Below are 19257 nucleotides of genomic sequence, written 5' to 3'. Positions count from 1 at the left end.
CTGTTTCAGAATCGGTCACAGAATAAAGACCACATGTATACCAGCTGTAGCATGGCATCATATGTGTTAACATTTTTAGTGCATAATTATACAGTGGTACCTCTAGTTACGAACTTAATTCGTTCCGGAGGTCCGTTCTTAACCTAAAACTGTTCTTAACTAGAGGCGTGCTTTCGCTAATGGGGCCTCTTGCTGCCACTGCGCCGCTGGAACAATTTCCCTTCTCATCCTGGGGCAAAGTTCTCAACTCGAGGTATCTCTTCCAGGTTAGCGGAGTTTGTAACCTGAAGTGTTTGTAACCTGAGGAGTTTGTAACTTGAGGTACCACTGTAATTACACACCCATTTTACTTCAGCCCTTTGATTTACTAAAGGCTCCCAAGATAGCCTGTTATAGAAATCAGGTGGGGGGTGGGGAGGTTAACTTAAGGCTCTTCATTCAAATGAATTATTGAACAAGAAAGCACTTTAGTGTGGGGTAAGAGACACACATGATGAAGTCTAGACAGACAGCAAAAGCAAAGTAGCTCTGAGAAACTGTGAATGGTACTGTCCTATGCACTGCCAAACTTCACTGCTGCTCCTTGACTTATAAAAGGAAAACACTGGAAATTTTCCATGTGAACAATGTGCTTTGCTTATACTGCACCCTATGGGGGGCACACTTGAGTAATTGTAAGATAAGATACGGTAAACTTTATTCGCATTAGCCAATGGCCATAGCAACATAAAACATAAAAGGCAAATAAAATATACAAATAAAAAAAGACAGCAATGGGTAAATTGAGTAATTGTAATTTATGGTCAAGCTAGATGTTACCATGAATGTGTTGCTACTCACTATTTTGTTGATTGCAACGTTATTCAGGACAACTAAATTTAATGGATCTACTCTGAAAAAACTGGATACAGCCCAATGTCAGGAGATTTTTAATTTATTTATTTTTTTAAGTAATAGCAGTTGTGGGTGGATGGAGAAAATTTTAGAGGAGTCACAACCATTTGTCTCCTTATGTTTTAATTTAAGTTGACTTTATAATAGTTGCTTTACAAATTTACATTATTTCTTCAGCAGGTGTAATGAAACTTTGTTCTAACTTTCTTAGAACATAATATATCTACTAAATTATGTAGGGATATTTGAGGAACAATATTTATAAAACAATTAAATATGAAGGAATGAGCAACCCAGGCACAATACTACCACACTATAATGTCCTGCAATCTACATTCCATTGCCCAATAATAATAATAATAATAATAATAATAATAATAATAAAATTTTATACATACCCCACCCTTCCCGGTTCAGAAAACCAGGCTCAGGGTGGCTAACAACAAATTTAAAACACTTAATTGATGCAGCATAAAATACAGTATAAAACGTGAATAACAATAAATTCAGAATTCAAAAATCAATTTAGGGGGAAATCTATCCAATAAACATTAGATGATCACCAGGGCTAGCTGGCTAAATTAATCCTATTTGGGCCAGTGAGGAGACCAGGGGAGAATTAGCTGTGGGATCCCAGACGGGTAATCTTCATAAAAAGGGGAGGGAAGGAAGAGGAATAAAAGATCAGGCTAAGTTCAAATTGAAAGGCAGGCGGAATAGCTCTGTCTTACAGGCCCTGCGGAAGGAAGTTAAATCCTGCAGGGCCCTGGTCTCATGGGACAGAGCATTCCACCAGGTTGGAGACATCACTGCGGAGGCCCTGGCCCTGGTGGAGGATAATCTGACTTCCTTAGGGCCCGGGACCTCTAAACTGTGATTATTCATGGACCTTAAGGTCCTCTGCAGAGCATACCAGGAGAGGCGGTCCCATAAATACGAGGGCCCTAAGCCACAAAGGGCTTTAAAGGTCAAAACCAGCACCTTGACCCGATACTCCACCGGGAGCCAGTGCAACTGGTAAAGCACTGGGTGAATATGCTCCCATGGCAGGGACCCTGTGAGGAGCCTCGCTGCAGCATTCTGCACCAGCTGGAGTTTCTGGGACACCTTCAAGGGCAGCCCCGCATAGAGCGAATTACAGTAGTCAAGCCTGGAGGTGACCATTGCATGGATCACTGTGGCCAGATCGGGGTGGGAATGATAAGGGACCAACTGCTTAATGCGGCGAAGGTGGGAAAATGTCACCTTGGCTGTTGCTGTAACCTGCGCCTCCATGGAAAGGGAGGCATCAAGGATTACACCTAAACCCTTAAGGGAAGGTACTGGCACTAATTGGGCCCCCGCAAGAGAAGGGAGTTGGTATTAAACAATACAAAGAAAATTCTAGTGCAATGTGCTGATTAATTGTATTTCTTCTTTCCTTACACACCTAACTATATTCTGAGAGACAAAAATGGGCTGAACAAGAATTCTTCAAAATCCTGGATGCTTTCATATATGTCCAAAATCCATTTCCACTTATAAAAGCCGTTAAATTTGTCATATAATGGCAACTACAGGTAAGCCTCACAAAATTCTGCATGAAGGGCTGAGGCCTTTTCTATTAAATAATAGGAAAGATATTGGAAGGTTCCTGAAAATTAGTAAGCAATGGAAGAATATTCTACGCAGATACAGAGGGAGATAAGGAAAAAGCAACAAGTATTGGGGTGGGTAGGTTACACATCAACATTAATATTTTCAAACAATATAATGCACTTCTGAAATACACACAGTAGGTGAAAACCAATTAAGTCATAGTCAGAGTAGACATACTGAAATCAATAGGATTATGTTACTATATTGTTTTCAATGGATCAAGTATAACCTAATAATCTGTAAATAAATAAAATTCCACTGTGTCATCTAGAAAAATTTATATTCCTTGCAATATATAAAACCCACCAACTTGTCTCCCTTGCTGGGTAATAGTGCAATAAATTCTCTTTAGCATAGCAAGAACAAAGAACATTAGTTAGAAGCTATCATTTCTGAAAGTTATAGCAATGCCCATGAACACTGTGGTGTTTTATTATACCAACTTTAGCTTTAAAAAGAGAGAGCAGTAGTTTATTTAAGACGCACTACCCAGAGTTTGGAAGGGGCCATCAACAGCAGATTCTCAAAATGAAAGAAACAGTCAAGAATCTCAGTGGGTCCTCAGCTTACCTTAACAGCCTCAGCAATTCCTGAGATAATTATCTGCCATTTTAAGCAAAATAAGCCACCTCACAGAACGGTATTAGAATTTTAAAACAAAGTTCTCATCAGCGGTATCCCACTTTTGGGCTTCCTGTCTCCAACGAAGGGAAAAGAAAGCATCATAATGGATTGACTTCTAAGCAGAATTGATAGCCACCTCTCTCCAGCAGAGCTGCAGGGTATCCCTTCTTACAAATGAAGGAGGCCACTCCTGCCAACTTTTGCAGCCTTTGGCTCCTGCTTTATCTGGATCACTTGCTCATTTGTCAAATGAACAGCCTGCAGAATGCCCTCCCTCTAAGGGAACCTTCACCAAGTTGGCTGGGGCTGGTGGTAGTTGTTACCCACAACTTCTGGAGGGTACGATACCAGCCTGGTGTAGGCTGTCCTAGGGGCACAGCTAGTGCCAGTACTGTTCTTCTTTTGGCACCAGGTGAAATTTGTCTGTTTGTCCAGGGTTTTTCAGGGGAGGGGGTTGGAAATTCCACCATTCCCACGGCAAATGAGGAGCTGAGATCATGACTCCCTGACCGTTTCTCAAAAATATTCTGTATTTGTGCCTGCTTCTATAACATTGGGCTGCATTGCTTTATTCTACTTGAACCCACCCTGGAATCATATTATAAAGGGTGGGCTAGAAACTCTCTTATGCTTTAATTTTGAAAATTGGAGACCAGAGTTAGATTACACTTCCCAGAGATTTAAAGCCAAAAGAACACCCTTGCCTAAACTCACAGTAGGCTAGGGTCTTGGTACCAGCTAATTTATTCTTGCTTTGGAGACACACAGGGAGACAGACAGTCCTACAGATACAATATTGTTACTACTGGACTGGACATAAAGACTTGGAATTGACTGGGACTTGCTTAAGGCCATTCAATGACTTGCTGGTAACATGTCATAGAAATAAATCAGAAACATTTTTTTAAAAAATGCCTAATAGAAGCTCCAGGTAGCCAGAGAGTTTCTCCAAGATTCTCTAAGGACAAATGTGGCAAGACATTGCTCAGACATTGCATGAATAGCTCTTAAAAGGTAAAGAGTTGGTGTGGGAGGTGTAGATCTGGATGAGGAATAGACCAGGAGCAAAGCTGACCACACCCTTAGACCCATCTAGTCCCAAAATCCTTATCTGCATTCTACCTCATACCTATCTCTAGACACCATTCACACAATTGTTTCCTGTGTGAATAGTGTCTTGTCTAGTTTGACCATTAGTCAGAGAAGATCCAAGGTCTCATAGTAGCCCATTTCAGTTTTGCACCATTACTGTCTTCAGACAGCGACTTTTAAAGAAAGGTTTCCCTGCCCCATAGCATGCTCTCTTTATCTTCCAATAATGTCTGAAAAACATATAGGCACTGTTCCATTGATTAAACTGTTTCATAAAAATTAGTAAGTGTGTGTGCATTTCTGGTGCCATGGTGGGATGGCTGAAAAGTATTTGGCACTTATTATGTGAGTTGAAACAGCACATAGATAGCAGGCAAACAGTTCACCTGGTCACAGTCATGTGTTGTACCCCATGTTGAGATACACTGCAATGATGGGCATGATATGAATCTACTCACAACATAAATAAACAAAAAAAAAGAATTGTATTTCTGTTTATTGTATTTCTATTTAAATTATAGTAATCATTTCTAAATGTGTATCTATAGCATATTATACGTAAATATATATTAGCACATGAAATTTTTATGCAGATCTGTGTTACCTTTCAGTAATGCATCTCCTCTATTTTTTTTGGCAATATGTAACTGGTGACCCCACTAACACTGCTCACTTTCAAACGGGCAGTGAAAACTATTCTTGCATGGATTTCCACGGTATTGTGCTCCATAAATGGCTTTTACTGAGAACTGCTGCTTTTACATACTGCTTCATTTACTTTAGAATATTTCAACTCCCATTTTTATCTGTTGTTCCCTTTTTGGACTTTGGTGAAACACACTGATTACTACTCTATCTAGAGAAAAGCAGGACAAAAATCTTGGATGTGCTCAACCATTGAGCAACGGCAATTCTTACAGCTATCAACTGTCATGAACAAATCAGGATTTTCACAGCAATTTAAACAGTCCTGACATGTGAAGAGGCAGCTTAGTAAAATCCCTTGGATTTTAATCTGAACCTTTAAGGAAGGTTTTTGTTTTTGCAACCTACATTCAGAAATTAAGAACAGCCTCAGTTTCCATGCAGAAACATTAAAAATAAGATGACTTAGTCATAGCCAAAAGTGAAGTCATGCTTTATTACACGAGACAAGGTCCTGCTGGAGCAGCTGTATTCCTTGGTTCCTAGCTATTAGCTCCAAGTAGCATGCCCCATATGCCTTGCTAGACAAGGTGCCTTCTGGACAGTGCTTGCCGAGCGCAAGGAGCTTTAGGTTCTGATGGCAAGGGATTTGCTAAATAAAGCTTAAATCCGCCAGCTTCATCCCTAGATGGAATACCGTGACAGTAAATAACAAAGCATAAATCAAAATAATACACGGTAGTCACACATTTTTGTTTCACATATTGGCCTGCATGGCTTTATGGCCACTTAACTGATCCATAGCAAATGTCAACCTTTCTTCCACTGTAAATAACTGTCTCCTGCCATCTCAAAAGAGCAAATAATAGAAAGCTGTATTAGTACATGCAGAGCGCCACTGAGAACTCCGGCGAGCACAGTGCGGATTTCATTGGCTGGCCTTGGGCAAATCACTTCCTCAGCCTTAGCCCTTGCTTCCCCATAACTCCCACACCATGGACAGGAAAGTGGCTGGGGAGTGTGATCAGAAAAATGGTCCTGGAGGAAAGGATTAGGCCCTCTTACACACAGCTGCTCCAACCAAATCTACTACTCCCCCATAACTGTATTTCGCTTTTTAAAAATAAATAGGGAGAGCTGAATAACTTGTCTTGGTTGACTTTGAGGCTGCATCCTTGTTTGCAAAGTAGTTTGGAATTTGCCACAATAAAGGGATCAGTGTTGGAGCATTTACCAAGTGGACAACACACTGCTCCACATGTTGTGCTGAGATAAGAGAGGAGTTATGTACTAATCAGTTTCCTCTCATCCTTGAACTCCATACTTTCAGCTGATCCCAGACAAGGGTGGTGGCGAAGATGGGTGAGACTTTCAGTCCCTAGCTTGTGTCAGCTAAATGAATGGCAGAAGGCGCAATAGCAAGTCTCTAAAGGTGATAAAAATATTACTAATAACTTTACTATTGTACTTTATAAAACTATCAGCATATATGAATATTCAGACTTGACAGCTCAACAGCAGTTGATTAGTCAAAGAACGAAACACATCATTTTTCTTTGCAATAAAATATGTACAGCCCATTTAAAACATGTTTCAATAGAACACAAGAAAGGTAATAAAACTTCAATCTAGTTATCTGAGAACTTGTGTTTGTATTTGATGGGTTTGACCTTTTCAAGCGTTCTGGGTCTGAAACAGAGTTCGTATTTCACTGTGTGTACATTTTAATTGCTCTCATATATGAACATAGAAGTTGGATGCTGGGGTTTCTTTTAAGAGCCTACGAAAATCAAATCTGACAGATACCAGTTGACAACGCCTGTAGTTCATCCCTGTATAGCAATTAGTGCAGACTAATTGACTTCCACACAGACCACATGGATATTAGATTCTAATTTAAGTTACATGCCATATTTTTCTTCTGAAGAGGCAACCTGCTTTAAAATCAATTGTGAAGTGAAAAAAAATGTACCAACTCACACTCTGAGCATTAACAACTACAGAACTGATTGAAGGCTAAAACCACTCCTGATTTTATAAAGTGGAGTGCATGTGTGGGGTAGGGATATACGATCACAAGGCTCTCTATATTTTGGGTTTTTTAAAAAAACAAACTCCCCTGCAGCTCATCTGAGGTTTTCTACAATATTTGACTCAATCACAGTAAGACACTTTGGATCTAAATTGCAGCCAAAATCTGCTACCAAATTAGGGTTGTGCAAGATATTTTTGGCTCCCTACATGGAAAATCCAGTGGCACAATCCACCAGGAAATTATTTTTAGAAGCCTAAGCAGAATGAGTAGGAAATATGGCTTAGCACAGCTCTTATTCATTTCAGTGGGCCTTGTGCAGGGACACTTCTGAGTGAATTGTGTGCTCTAGGTTTGATCCATCTGCCTTGGCCTCTATGTGATCCTTAGGCTGCAGTCCTATATGTACTAACCTAGGAGTTGGTTCTCTTGAATTCAGTGGAACTTATCTTCACCATAACTGTACTGTCTGATTTTGTGCTATGTCCTGCCCCCTTAACAACCATGTTGTTGCTGGTACCTACAGCACTCTGAAAATTCAAGGTGTCCATTGATCCGAAAAAGATTGGCAACCCCTGTTTTATTGCTTCCTGTTCAGTAGATTCTCAGAAGTAGTCCCATTGACTGCAATGAGTCTTACTCACATGTAAGAGTATAAGATTGCAGCCTGAATGCAAGAGATTCTTTTTCTACTGAAAATATTGTGAAAGGTTACAAAGAATAGATGCTGCAAACTGGAAAAAAAACCTTTAAAAACCCAGGCCACTCTTTCGGCAGTTATTAGTGGACTGTGTAATTACATAATCTTATTACCACTTGTGCTGTCATCCTCCCTTCTTCCTCCTTTGGTGATAATCTCATTGCTGAGTCTAGCCAGTCTGATCTAAACATGCAAAGTTTAAAGGTAAAGATAAAGGGATGCCTGACTGTTAAGTCCAGTCGCGGATGACTCTGGGGTTGCGGCGCTCATCTCGCTTTATTGGCCGGTGGAACCGGTGTTTGTCCACAGACAGCTTCCGGGTCATGTGGCCAGCATGAATAAGCCGCTTCTGGCGAACCAGAGCAGCGCACAGAAACCCCGTTTACCTTCCCGGCCGGAGCGGTACCTATTTATCTACTTGCACTTTGACATGCTTTCAAACTGCTAGGTTGGCAGCAGCTGGGACCGAGCAACGGGAGCTCATCCAGTCACGGGGATTCGAACAGCCAATCTTTTGATCAGCAACCCCTAGGCTGTGTGGTTTAGACCACAGCGCCACCTTCATCCCTTATGCATCCCTTATGCAAAGTTTACTCCTGTGCAATAGAGAGCTTTATTCTTTTAGCCACTGTACATGCCACTCTTTATAATCTGGTAAGGAAAAGAGAGCATTTATTTAAGAACACATTCCAAAGTCATTGGCTACACTATGAAACTTTAAACCCAGTCTTTTACATGAGACTCCTACCCAAAACTCAGCTGAGCAAAAGGTAATAGCAGATAATGGAAGGACATGATTCTGGTACCTTGAATAGTGTTGTAGAAGGGGAAATTTCAGAAGGTGGATATTTTCATTCCTGTTCATAAGAATCCTGCCAAAAAACTCTACATAACCAGAAGTACAGGATCTCAATCCAATTTGTACCTAGCTGGTGACTCGCTTTGAGTTTGGTGCATCTATAAATAACTAGGAAACTTTTGGCTGCCTCTTCATTTGTTGCCCAGAAACTAGAGATCTACAGATAAATTCACAGTCAGTCTGTCAATACAAAATTTATAGGTTTTGTAAGAGTGGTGTACAGTGTACAGGAGAAATTTAATCAGCTACACCACAACTTGCCTCACTTAATACCCCCCTCCCTGCCGTGTAAGTAGAGACAATTAGCCTACGCCTTTGGGTACAGAGAGCAGTTCAGGTCATACACAGGGATTCAAAGGCAGCATTTTACTTCCCGGGTCACAGCTCAATACAGTATTTCCACTTTTACAGAAATATAACCCCATAAACCAATAAAAAACCATAAACAACGAAAGCCATGGCATTTGTTAAGATGGTCTCTTATGGGCCTAGTTCTGGGAGAGATAGAAAACATGCCTGAACTGTGCCACTATAAATTGCAGGTGGAACCGAAAGTTCCTCTCTGTACAAAAGCCATATAGTACAAAACTCCTTCACACAGAAATCTAGCATGTCAGGGAGAGTAGTAAAGTTATAACTCTTCTCCCAAATACTTAGCTTTCATTATTTAGGAACTTTCAGATGTGACACACTCCTCACATACATCGGAGCTGTGTGGGCAGCCAAACATAGGTTTACCATTTCAGTAAGAAGCAGGCTTTAGCAATAACTGTTTTATTTTACATACTTTAACCAGCAACTCAATTCCTGCTCAATTCCTGTAAAACAAGTTTATACTTAAAACAATTGATTTACTTTAAATAAATTTAGGAGGTAAGTGTTTCATTACATCATTTAGGGTACCCCTATTGGTCTAACTGTATGTCTGGCAAAACAAAACCCCAAATTCAAGCCCTTTTGCTTTGCTTTTCATAAGTCAGCCACGGGTAGATTTACCAAAATTACTCCTTTCCACAGCCATTTCAGCTCTACAGAAAGACTTCCCATCTTTGGACATACTAAAGTGTCATACAATGTCCATTCAGCCTTTTCCTCCACCATGGAAGGAAGCACTTCTACAAACATTTTATTTAACTCAGGGAAAAGACACTTCTATAATTCCATGGAGATAGAACAAAGGCAAAACAGGAAATAAAACCCCACTCAAAGCTACAGAACTTCACTTTTTAAAAAAACAAAAAAACGCAGAGGATAACATCTCTGTCCCTCTGTTACGTCATTTTCCACTATCCTGCCTTGCAAAGCTTATCCAGTCTGCAAAGCCATCTTAATAAGGTTAAACACACAGCTGGGGAAACATCTCTCCCAGTCACATGCAGGAATTACTGTCTAGCAGCACTCTCCAAGAATCCTTAGGACTCACCTGACAGCTAATATTTCCCCTCATCCAGAGCTTTTTAAAATGGGCAACTGTCAAGAGGCAGATCTTTTTTGACAGAACAGTCTGCTACAGTCTGATAAGAGAGGCAGTATCACCTCCTTAGTACATAGCGCCTCGATTTTTCAATGTAAGAAACCAAAGCTCACCAATATTTTCTGCGCTTCCCAACTTTTGCACTGTATCAGTAAATAAATATAATAATAATAATAATAATAATAATAATAATAATAATAATAATAATAAATTACGTCTAATTACAAGGATAATAGTAAGTTAGAGGCCAGCTGCTTGGGCTTGTTTGAAGCTCAAACCAGGGATATTTGTAAGCCTAGCTTCAATGTAAGGGAATTTCACATCTCTATATACTGAAAGAACTTACACACAAATCATTCCCTACATATTTCGCCAAAGTTGCATAAATACTTCCAATGCTACTGTCACCAAATTTTCTTATAAGCAAGCCCTACTAATAAAGCTTACCTGAATATCAGGCTGCAATCCTTGGTACTTCTTTGGGAGCAAGTCCATTCCACTGTAATCCATTTACTCCTGAATAAACAAGGACAGGAATCAGCAAATGCAACTGAAGTCATGAGAACTAGTTTCTTTCCACTAAACACAGTATCACTATCTGTGATTCTCAGGCATGCAGATTTAATTAACTGATATGTACCCCAAAAAAGTAGCAGGATGACTAATATAGATAGCGCCACCGCAAAACCTTCTGAAATGTATTTCACATTATCAAAGATCATTCAACTAAAGCACACCAATTGAGATGGGACATGGCTGTTTTTACGAAGGGCAGGCATTATCTGTAATGATGGTTTCTTTACACTGTTTGAAGGAACTCCTTTAAAATTCAGACATACCACTAGACACAAGGACACGGCTCCCTGAATCTTTGAACAGTTGTGTGGCTGAAGGTGCAGCTTTTCTCTGCCTTACCACTCTATTTAATAACCAGCTGCACCTGGTGGGACTCCCTGGTTGCACAAATTAAAGGCATATGAGCTCTGTTCATGCCCGCAGCAGGTCTTCTTAGGCACACTCATATTTTGCTGTATTAAATAAGTCAGCAAATACTCTTAAGGACACATTGGAAACTGTATTTAGATTTTCTTTTAATAGTTAGGCGTTGCTTGGCATGCTTAAAAAAAACACTTCCTTCAAATAATCTATCTGAAACCTTTATGAATTGCCCTGTCCCATCTAAATTTGATTACAAAAATGCAAAATACCCTCAAAAGAGGCATTGAAAACATGTCTTCATTCATTCACTATGACATTTAAACTACTGTGCTATACATTATAAGGCACATTTTAATGCAGCTTTCCCCAACCTGATGTCCTTCAGATGTTGGACTACAACACCCATCATCATTGGCCATCAGCCATTTTGGATATGGCTGATGGGAGCTGAAATCCAGTAACATCTGAAGGGCATCAGGTTCCCCATGTGGTCTAGGAAACTATGCCAGTGCAAAAGACTATGACCCAGAAGGACTGGGACCCCATCCAATTTTTCTCAGCCATTGACTGACAGAAACACAGATGGTTAGCTAAAAAACACACACACAACAGAACTCTGAATATGTAGTAAACATAAAATGTGGTTGTTCTCTTTAAAATGCTTAATCTAGTAATATTGATTTAACCAAACGGGGACACTCCAAAATCTATTCAGAGCTACTTGGCTGGTGAGAGGAAGGTATGTTAGTGTCAGGACTACACAAGGAATTGAAGTAGCTTATTACACACAGTCCACAACCTTTGCATAGCTATGCTCAATAGATTAGTTTATCATTTCCATTTAGTTTAGAGAAGACAGCTACCCAGTTCAAGCACAAGTGAGACTAAGATCCACAGCATTCAGATATACTATTTTAATGCAAATATTAAAACTGGTGTTTTCCTGCTCATGCATTATAGTGTTTTCCTGGCAGTGATCCTGCATTATTATTATTTTAAAAATCTGATTATGACAAGCAAAAATACAGCAGGTAATAGCTTTTCCCATCAATGGATCTTCTGGTTATGGAAAGCTTTCCCTGCTTAATTTATGTTGGCAATGCAACCATTAAATGCACACAAGCTCTATCAAATGTTAAAGGCACAGTAGTTTCCACAATGAAATTTAAACTAACTGACAGTTGCCCTTCAGTTATATACTCATGTTAATTAAGGCTGAGCAAGCAGGGCAAGAGTTTTCCACCACTTTCAGTTCTAGTCTGGGAAAGTAGAAAGCCCTTACCCTTTATAAAGTTAGCAGATTGACTTTGCCTTTTATTTATTCATTTATAAAAGTATTTATATGCCACTGCTGGCCACGTGACCCGGAAGTGTCTCCGGACAGCGCTGGCCCCTGGCCTCTTGAGTGAGATGGGCGCACCAACCCCAGAGTCTGTCAAGACTGGCCCGTACGGGCAGGGGTACCTTTACCTTTTATATCATAAAAAATATCAAAACAGATTACACCAATGGAACATAAAGCATGCAATTAAAAACATATAAAAAGGTTAAAAAGAGACATCAATTAACCATTGAGGAAAGATGTATTTTTAATTGCCTGCTCAGGCCTGGTGTAATAGAAAAGGTTTCAGCAGGCATTTAAAAGTTGACACTGAAGCTACCTGCCGAATCTCTATTCACAAAGTATTCCATAAGGACTGGGCCAAAGATACTAAAGTGGTTGTCAAATGACCCTCACCAACTCATAGAATGGCCAGTGACACTCCAGTAGATGACCTCAGTGATCTAGTTGGAATATAAGGGTTCAGGCGATCCCTGAGGTACCCTGGACCTAAGTTGTTCAGGAGTTTGTAAATTAATGCAAGAACCTTGAACCTGGCACGTCTGTAGATGGTCAGCCAATGCAGCTGTTTTAACCTTGGCATCACATGTTCTTGACCAGATGCCCCCACCAGCAGGAGTTTCCAAACCAGACCAAGGGCAGCCCCACGTAGAGCACATTACAGTAATCCAGCCTCAAGGTTACCAACACATGGACTACAGTGATCAGGCTATCCCTATCTAGGAATAGCCATACAGTGGACGCTCGGGTTGCGAACGTGATCCGTGCGGGATGCACGTTCACAACCTGCATCATTTGCAACCCATGTCTGTGCATGCACGGGTTGTGATTCGGCGCTTCTGCGCATGCACAACCACCGAAATCCGGAAGTAACCCATTCCAGTACTTCCGAGTTTAGGCGGTCCGCAACCCAAAAAAACACAACCTGAAGCAGCTGTAACCCAAGGTATGACTGTAGTTGGCAACTTGCTAATTTCACAAACATGGGAATGACGCAAAGAGCCTCCTTTCTTCCCAGGACTCAGTTTACTGGCCACCACTGCATTCAATAATAATAATAATAATAATAATAATAATAATAATAATAATTTATTATTTGTACCCCGCCCATCTGGCTGGGTTTCCCCAGCCACTCTGGGCGGCTTCCATAAAAACCAAAAATACACTAAAATATCACAGATTAAAAACTTCCCTGAACAGGGCTGCCTTCAGATGTCTTCTGAATGTCAGGTAGTTATTTATCGCTTTGACATCTGATGGGAGGGCGTTCCACAGGGCAGGCGCCACTACCGAGAAGGCCCTCTGCCTGGTTCCCTGTAGCTTTGCTTCTCGCAATGAGGGAACCGCCAGAAGGCCCTCGGCGCTGGACCTCAGCGTCCGGGCAGAACGATGGGGGTGGAGACGCTCCTTCAGTTATACTGGGCCGAGGCCGTTTAGGGCTTTAAAGGTCAACACCAGCACTTTGAATTGTGCTCGTAAACGTACTGGGAGCCAATGTAGGTCTTTCAAGACCGGTGTTATGTGGTCTCGGTGGCCGCCCCCAGTCACCAGTCTAGCTGCCACATTCTGGATTAGTTGTAGTTTCCGAGTCACCTTCAAAGGTAGCCCCACGTAGAGCGCATTGCAGTAGTCCAAGCGGGAGATAACTAGAGCATGCACCACTCTGGCGAGACAGTCCGCGGGCAGGTAGGGTCTCAGCCTGCGTATCAGGTGGAGTTGGTAGATAGCTGCCCTGAATACAGAATTGACCTGCGCCTCCATGGACAGCTGTGAGTCCAAAATGACTCCCAGGCTGCGCACCTGGTCCTTCAGGGGCACAGTTACCCCATTCAGGACCAGGGAGTCCTCCACACCAGCCCGCCCCCTGTCCCCCAAAAACAGTACTTCTGTCTTGTCAGGATTCAACCTCAATCCATTAGCCGCCATCCATCCTCCAACCGCCTCCAGGCACTCACACAGGACCTTCACCACCTTCACTGGTTCTGATTTGAAAGAGAGGTAGAGCTGGGTATCATCTGCATATTGATGGACACCCAGTCCAAACCCCCTGATGATCTCTCCCAGCGGCTTCATATAGATGTTAAAAAGCATGGGGGAGAGGACGGAACCCTGAGGCACCCCACAAGTGAGGGCCCAAACATTGATCCAGAGCTTTCATAACCTCTCCTGATTTAGAGGACCAAGAGGTGGTGCTATTTCAGATATAAAGGCTACACTCTAGACAGAAGAGTGAATTTACAGTGTAGTAAATTTCTTTATCTCTCTCCTTGAATTGATACAGACACTGGCTAGAATCCAAATAATTGTACAACATGCTCCATGTAGCTGGAGGGCTTTTTAGGCCATGTCTCTTGAACCAGCTTCCCATTCAAAATGCAACACAGCCCTTTTGAAATGGAGAGGACTTTCAGAAGTAGTTTGTAATGTAGAAAGGGGTAACCTTACCTGGACTGGAACTACTCCAGACTCTGGTGAACTGGAACATATAAAACAAAAAGACCAGATTCCCTTAACATTACAGTAACCTACTGCTGAAAGTTTAAGAGCTCAAAAACCCCATGCCCTTGAACATTTTACATCATTAAAGGGCTAATGACTGCCTCTTGGAACTGGAAATGAAGTGTTTATCATGGTGACTATCTGAGCTGGTGATTTGGCAGCTAAATATCAGTCTTGTACTGTGCACACTACTGACATCTAATGGTTAGGCTTGCTGCTGCATGTAAATACATATGTCAGCCTGAGCTAATATTTCATCTGATGCAAAATACAGATCTAGATTTTGTTTTGGTTATTTATTTTTGCTTTTGACAGTACATATCATAATTATAGCTTTTTTTGCTACAATAGTTACATGAAAGATGCAAATACTGTTTATTTTAAAGGATTTGTTTTAATTTAGGGGGAAGCCAATGTCCTTCTTTGTGGCTTTTTCCATGCACCGTATTTCAAAATACAGTTGAACATCTCCTAAAACTGGCTGATTTGATTAGAACCATGGTAGAAGATGCAATGTTTGAACATATGCACTGCAGCTCTAATTTCAAGTGCAATCTTATGCATCTTTACGCAAAGGCAAATCCCCCTGGACTCGATGGAGCTTACTTCCTAGTTAGTGTGTTTAAAACTGCAGACTATCTCTTTTTTCATCTACAGGTGGCTGATCATTTTGCTGAAGGGCAGAATTTTTTTTTAAAAAAGTAAATAAATAAAGGACCACGCATCAAGTCTTGCATCAGCTGCCATCTGTGCACATCTTCAAGGTGCTATACACCTTTGAAAGAGGAGAGGCCACCCATCATCTGCATACTAATTTAAGCTCTCAATACTCTAATTTAAACCCTTAGTTCTTTAAACTGGGAGTGTGGAACCTCTTGCTTCCAGGTGCTGCTGGACTACAATTCCCATCAGGCCACAGCTTTGATTATATAGCAGCTGAGTGGGGTTGGCAGAGAAGTAGGGAAAGGATCAGGTCATCATTCCAAGCAGTCCTTGCTACTGGAATAGTATTCAGCACTATGGCTGTGATGAACCCATTGCAACCTTGTGAGTTGACTACTGCTGTATAAGGACCCACATGTGTAGGTGAACAACAAAAAGAAAATGGATAGGTGCCTAGATTCAAAACATGGGGCTAGCACACAGTGAGCTCCAGAAGCAGAATATTAAACTCACAAAAATAAGCAGCAATGTAGTCTTGGAGATATAGGTTGTTAAACCATTTTTTATCCCATTCAGTGGTGCATAACAATTGACCTCTTTGTGCCCCTAGAGCAGACCACACACTGTTAAATAAGTTTAAAATACTTACTTACAGATTCAAGGTCTCAGTCATGCATTGTTCCATGCAGCAGCAAAGATAATACAGGCAAAATTCTATTGGGTAGAAAGTACAGAATATAGTTCCAAACACATGCTGTAAGCTCTGAAGCAAGTTTACACACCTCCATCTAGTTACATGTTGAGAGAGAGAGAGAGAGAGAGAGAGAGAGGAAGGAAGGGGCGTGTCCTAGCTGAGTCTATCTAGCAATACAACTCTGTGGTACTTCATGCACTAACTAGCCCTATGACTGTTAGTTGTATTTGACTTCAATCTCCCACATGCTGGATCCTGATGGGGCACAAGCCAAGAAACCAGGATCCCACTGGGCATCCAGGGAGGGGTTTAAGCCGGCCTAGGAGCTCAGCACTGCAGCCGTGAGGCCTAGGCAATGGACATACAAAGTCTATGTACCTGTGTGAGCACAGATAATTCTCACCCAGGCAAATAACCAACAGATTGGGAGGGCCTTGGTGCTGCATTTGCTTCTTCTCCACCAGGGAACACAACCACTACCTGGAGATCCAGGAAACATGCACCCATGGATGTAGTTGACTTGACCACTGTGTCAACCTCACATGTTTTCCTTCCCAGTGCACAATGCTGTGCCTGAGGATCCATACACACTTCCATCCTACAACATATTCAAAAATTACCAGTGGTAGCTGCTATGATGAGCAGAAGTAACCTTTAAAGGCCCTTGAGTGCCACTGGCCTGTGTCCTGGTGAATGAAAAATTGCCCAGCACTGTTAGGTTGAATTCTTAAGTGGACCAGCCATCAATTCCAGTTGGCAGAGGGGTGGTGGATCGCTCCATCCAGCCTACTAGATTTCTGCACCAGCTACAAAGGAAGCACAGTTTATTCCTGCACAACCAGCATGGAAACACAGAGAGCTGGCAGAGGATGAACAAATCACTCCATTCTGCTTCCACCTGTCCTCTTGGTACAATGCAGTTATTTAGTACATTGCTAAGAAGCTAAAAGCCAGCATTTCCATAGCAGACCAACACAAAATGTGCAAGGTTTCTTTACAAGTCTGGTTAAGAGTTATGTTGTATTCAAGTCTCTGTATATGATTTGGGATGCTGATTCCTCCGCTGCCGCATACTTTAAATGTTAAGGACAGCTTTGTGGGCATCAATTGTCTGAGCACTTCAATTATTCTTATTCTCTGTCCTAGTTCATCATGTTCAATTTTATAGCATCTAAAATTGTTTCAGGGAGAAAAGCATTTTAGTTTCCAATGAAAATGGAATGTTAGTTGCTTTTGGTTACTTCAAAGCTTTATTTTGCTGAAGGAAACAGTTGTCACATGACAGCTTCTTTTTAAAAAGGAAAGTGAAATTTCCCCCTACAGCTGATATTGCTGTGGTTTCTGAGGAATACAGTTTATAGGCACCAAGCGAAAGCTGCCTCTAGCAAATCAAAAACAAACACTAAAAGGATATGGTCCATTACAAAACACACCACACTTAAGTATATAGAGCATTATGCATCAGTTATTTCTGTCTATTCTACCTACTTGTCCTTATGCTGCTATAAATCTGCATTTATCTAGTTTGTCTGAAGAACTTGCAAAACAATTTACAGCACAAACCTGTACATGTAAATTCAGAAGTAGGACCCACTGACTTAAGTGAAGCTTATTTCCAGCTAGGTGGGTATCGGATTGTAACCTTACTCCTCCTCTTCCGCCACCCCACATTTTTTAATAGTAGTTGTATAAATTTTGTCTTATAAACTACGCCTTGGATGCACCATTAAAACAAAACAAAAACCCACAATATGTATAATTGTGTGGTTTTCCCATCCACAGTATTTCCATATACACTTCTCTGAACCATATACAGATACTGCAACATAGCTTAAATCTAAAACAATTCTTTAAGCTTCTGTTTCTGTCCATGAGATGCATGTTTATAGCCAGACGAAGCAATATAGCAGGTATATACAGTCATTATTAACAAAGGACAAATGCTTAGATTCTTTTTCATGTTTTGGGATCCAGTGCCAGTTGTTCTATGCAGTCTACCAGAGGCCTAAATCATATTAGAAATAACCCCCCCTTATGTTTATTGGTTCTTATCCTCATATAACTTCCTGACATCTCAGTATCTCTGATTATTATAGTGCTTGCAACTTCTCACCATATCAGGCCATTGGCATGCCAAGTTATCCCCATACCCAGTGCTATTTTTCTAGGTGCTGAAACTCACCATCAACACCCTCCCTGTTCTGTTGTTGTTGTTGTTTAATGGTGCCCACCAGAGAGGTGCTGGAACTCACCTGAGAGTGCTGGAACTGAGTTCCTGTGAGTTTCCCGGGGGACACACACCCCTCCCTATATCACAGATTGTGGGGTGTGCATGAGGGTAATTACTGTGGAATAGCCACTTCTTGTTTACTTTTTACTGTGTTTCTGCAGAGCGTCATGAACGTCTCTCCCTCCCAAGTCTTCCCTGTCAATATTATTTTTGTTTCTGTAGCTCAGAAAAGCCTTTTTTTTTTTTTTAACATACTGTAATAGTTGCTCAGTTTCCCTAGATGTAGATAATGCACTGTGTTGCTCTTATGGTTGGGTTAAGGCCTGTATACATTGTTCAGCCATTTTCTCCAGTGCAGTCTGTCTCTCTTCTCTAGGAATCAACTCTATTACTTTAACCCTTCCCTTGCTAAAGTATATCATTCCCCCTCCCCTCCCACAGACACAAATTGCAGAGGGGCAGGGAAATTTTGATGGGGTGTATGGTGACTCTCCCTCCACCTTACAACTGGGAATGGGGTGGAGCATGTGGTAGAGCACCTGTTTTGCATGCCAAAGGTCCCAGAGAAAAAATCCCTAACTGAAACCCTGAAGAGCTGCCACTGCCAGCTAGTAAACTAGGTGGACCAATGGTCTGACTCTGTAAAAGCAGGGCTTTTTTTCATCCGGAACTCAGTTCCGGCACCTCTTTTTCTAGAAAAAATAGCACTGAGCATAAGGCAGCTTTTTATTTATTCGTTATTAAATTTGTATACTACCCTTCATCTGTACATCTCAGAGCATGAAAATACAAAATAAGAACACAAAATACATACAGGAACAAAGCAAAACAATAAACCTGCTTCCTCCACCCCCTCCCACAGACACATTTAAAAGGATATAGGGTGTTAGCCAAAAGCCTGGCTGAAGAGAAGTGTTTTTGCCTAGCACCTA

The 19257-nt window shown here is 41.2% G+C and overlaps 1 protein-coding gene across 6 annotated transcripts in view; it reads right to left on the bottom strand.

Annotated features, from left to right (window-relative positions):
- Window positions 1-18804, bottom strand: part of SGIP1 (SH3GL interacting endocytic adaptor 1) — a 150352-nt gene extending 131548 nt beyond the window's left edge. Inside the window, exons 1-4 of one of the 6 annotated variants that reach the window (XM_079981992.1) lie at window positions 18581-18804; window positions 16055-16115; window positions 14685-14715; window positions 10406-10474 (exon numbers count right to left, since the gene is read on the bottom strand). The gene's annotated coding sequence lies outside the window, so the exon portion shown is untranslated. Of the gene's footprint in view, window positions 1-8550; window positions 8665-10405; window positions 10475-14684; window positions 14716-16054; window positions 16203-16715; window positions 16884-18277; window positions 18326-18580 lie in introns of those variants that run through there. The other 5 variants (XM_079981994.1, XM_079981993.1, XM_079982013.1 and 2 more) reach the window with 5 other exon arrangements.
- Between the last annotated feature and the right edge of the window lie 453 nt (window positions 18805-19257).

The sequence above is a fragment of the Podarcis cretensis genome (genome assembly GCF_951804945.1).
Source record: "Podarcis cretensis genome assembly, chromosome: 6".
In the NCBI taxonomy this organism is placed as follows: Eukaryota; Metazoa; Chordata; class Lepidosauria; order Squamata; family Lacertidae; genus Podarcis; species Podarcis cretensis.
This window is presented reverse-complemented; position numbering and strand designations above follow the sequence as displayed.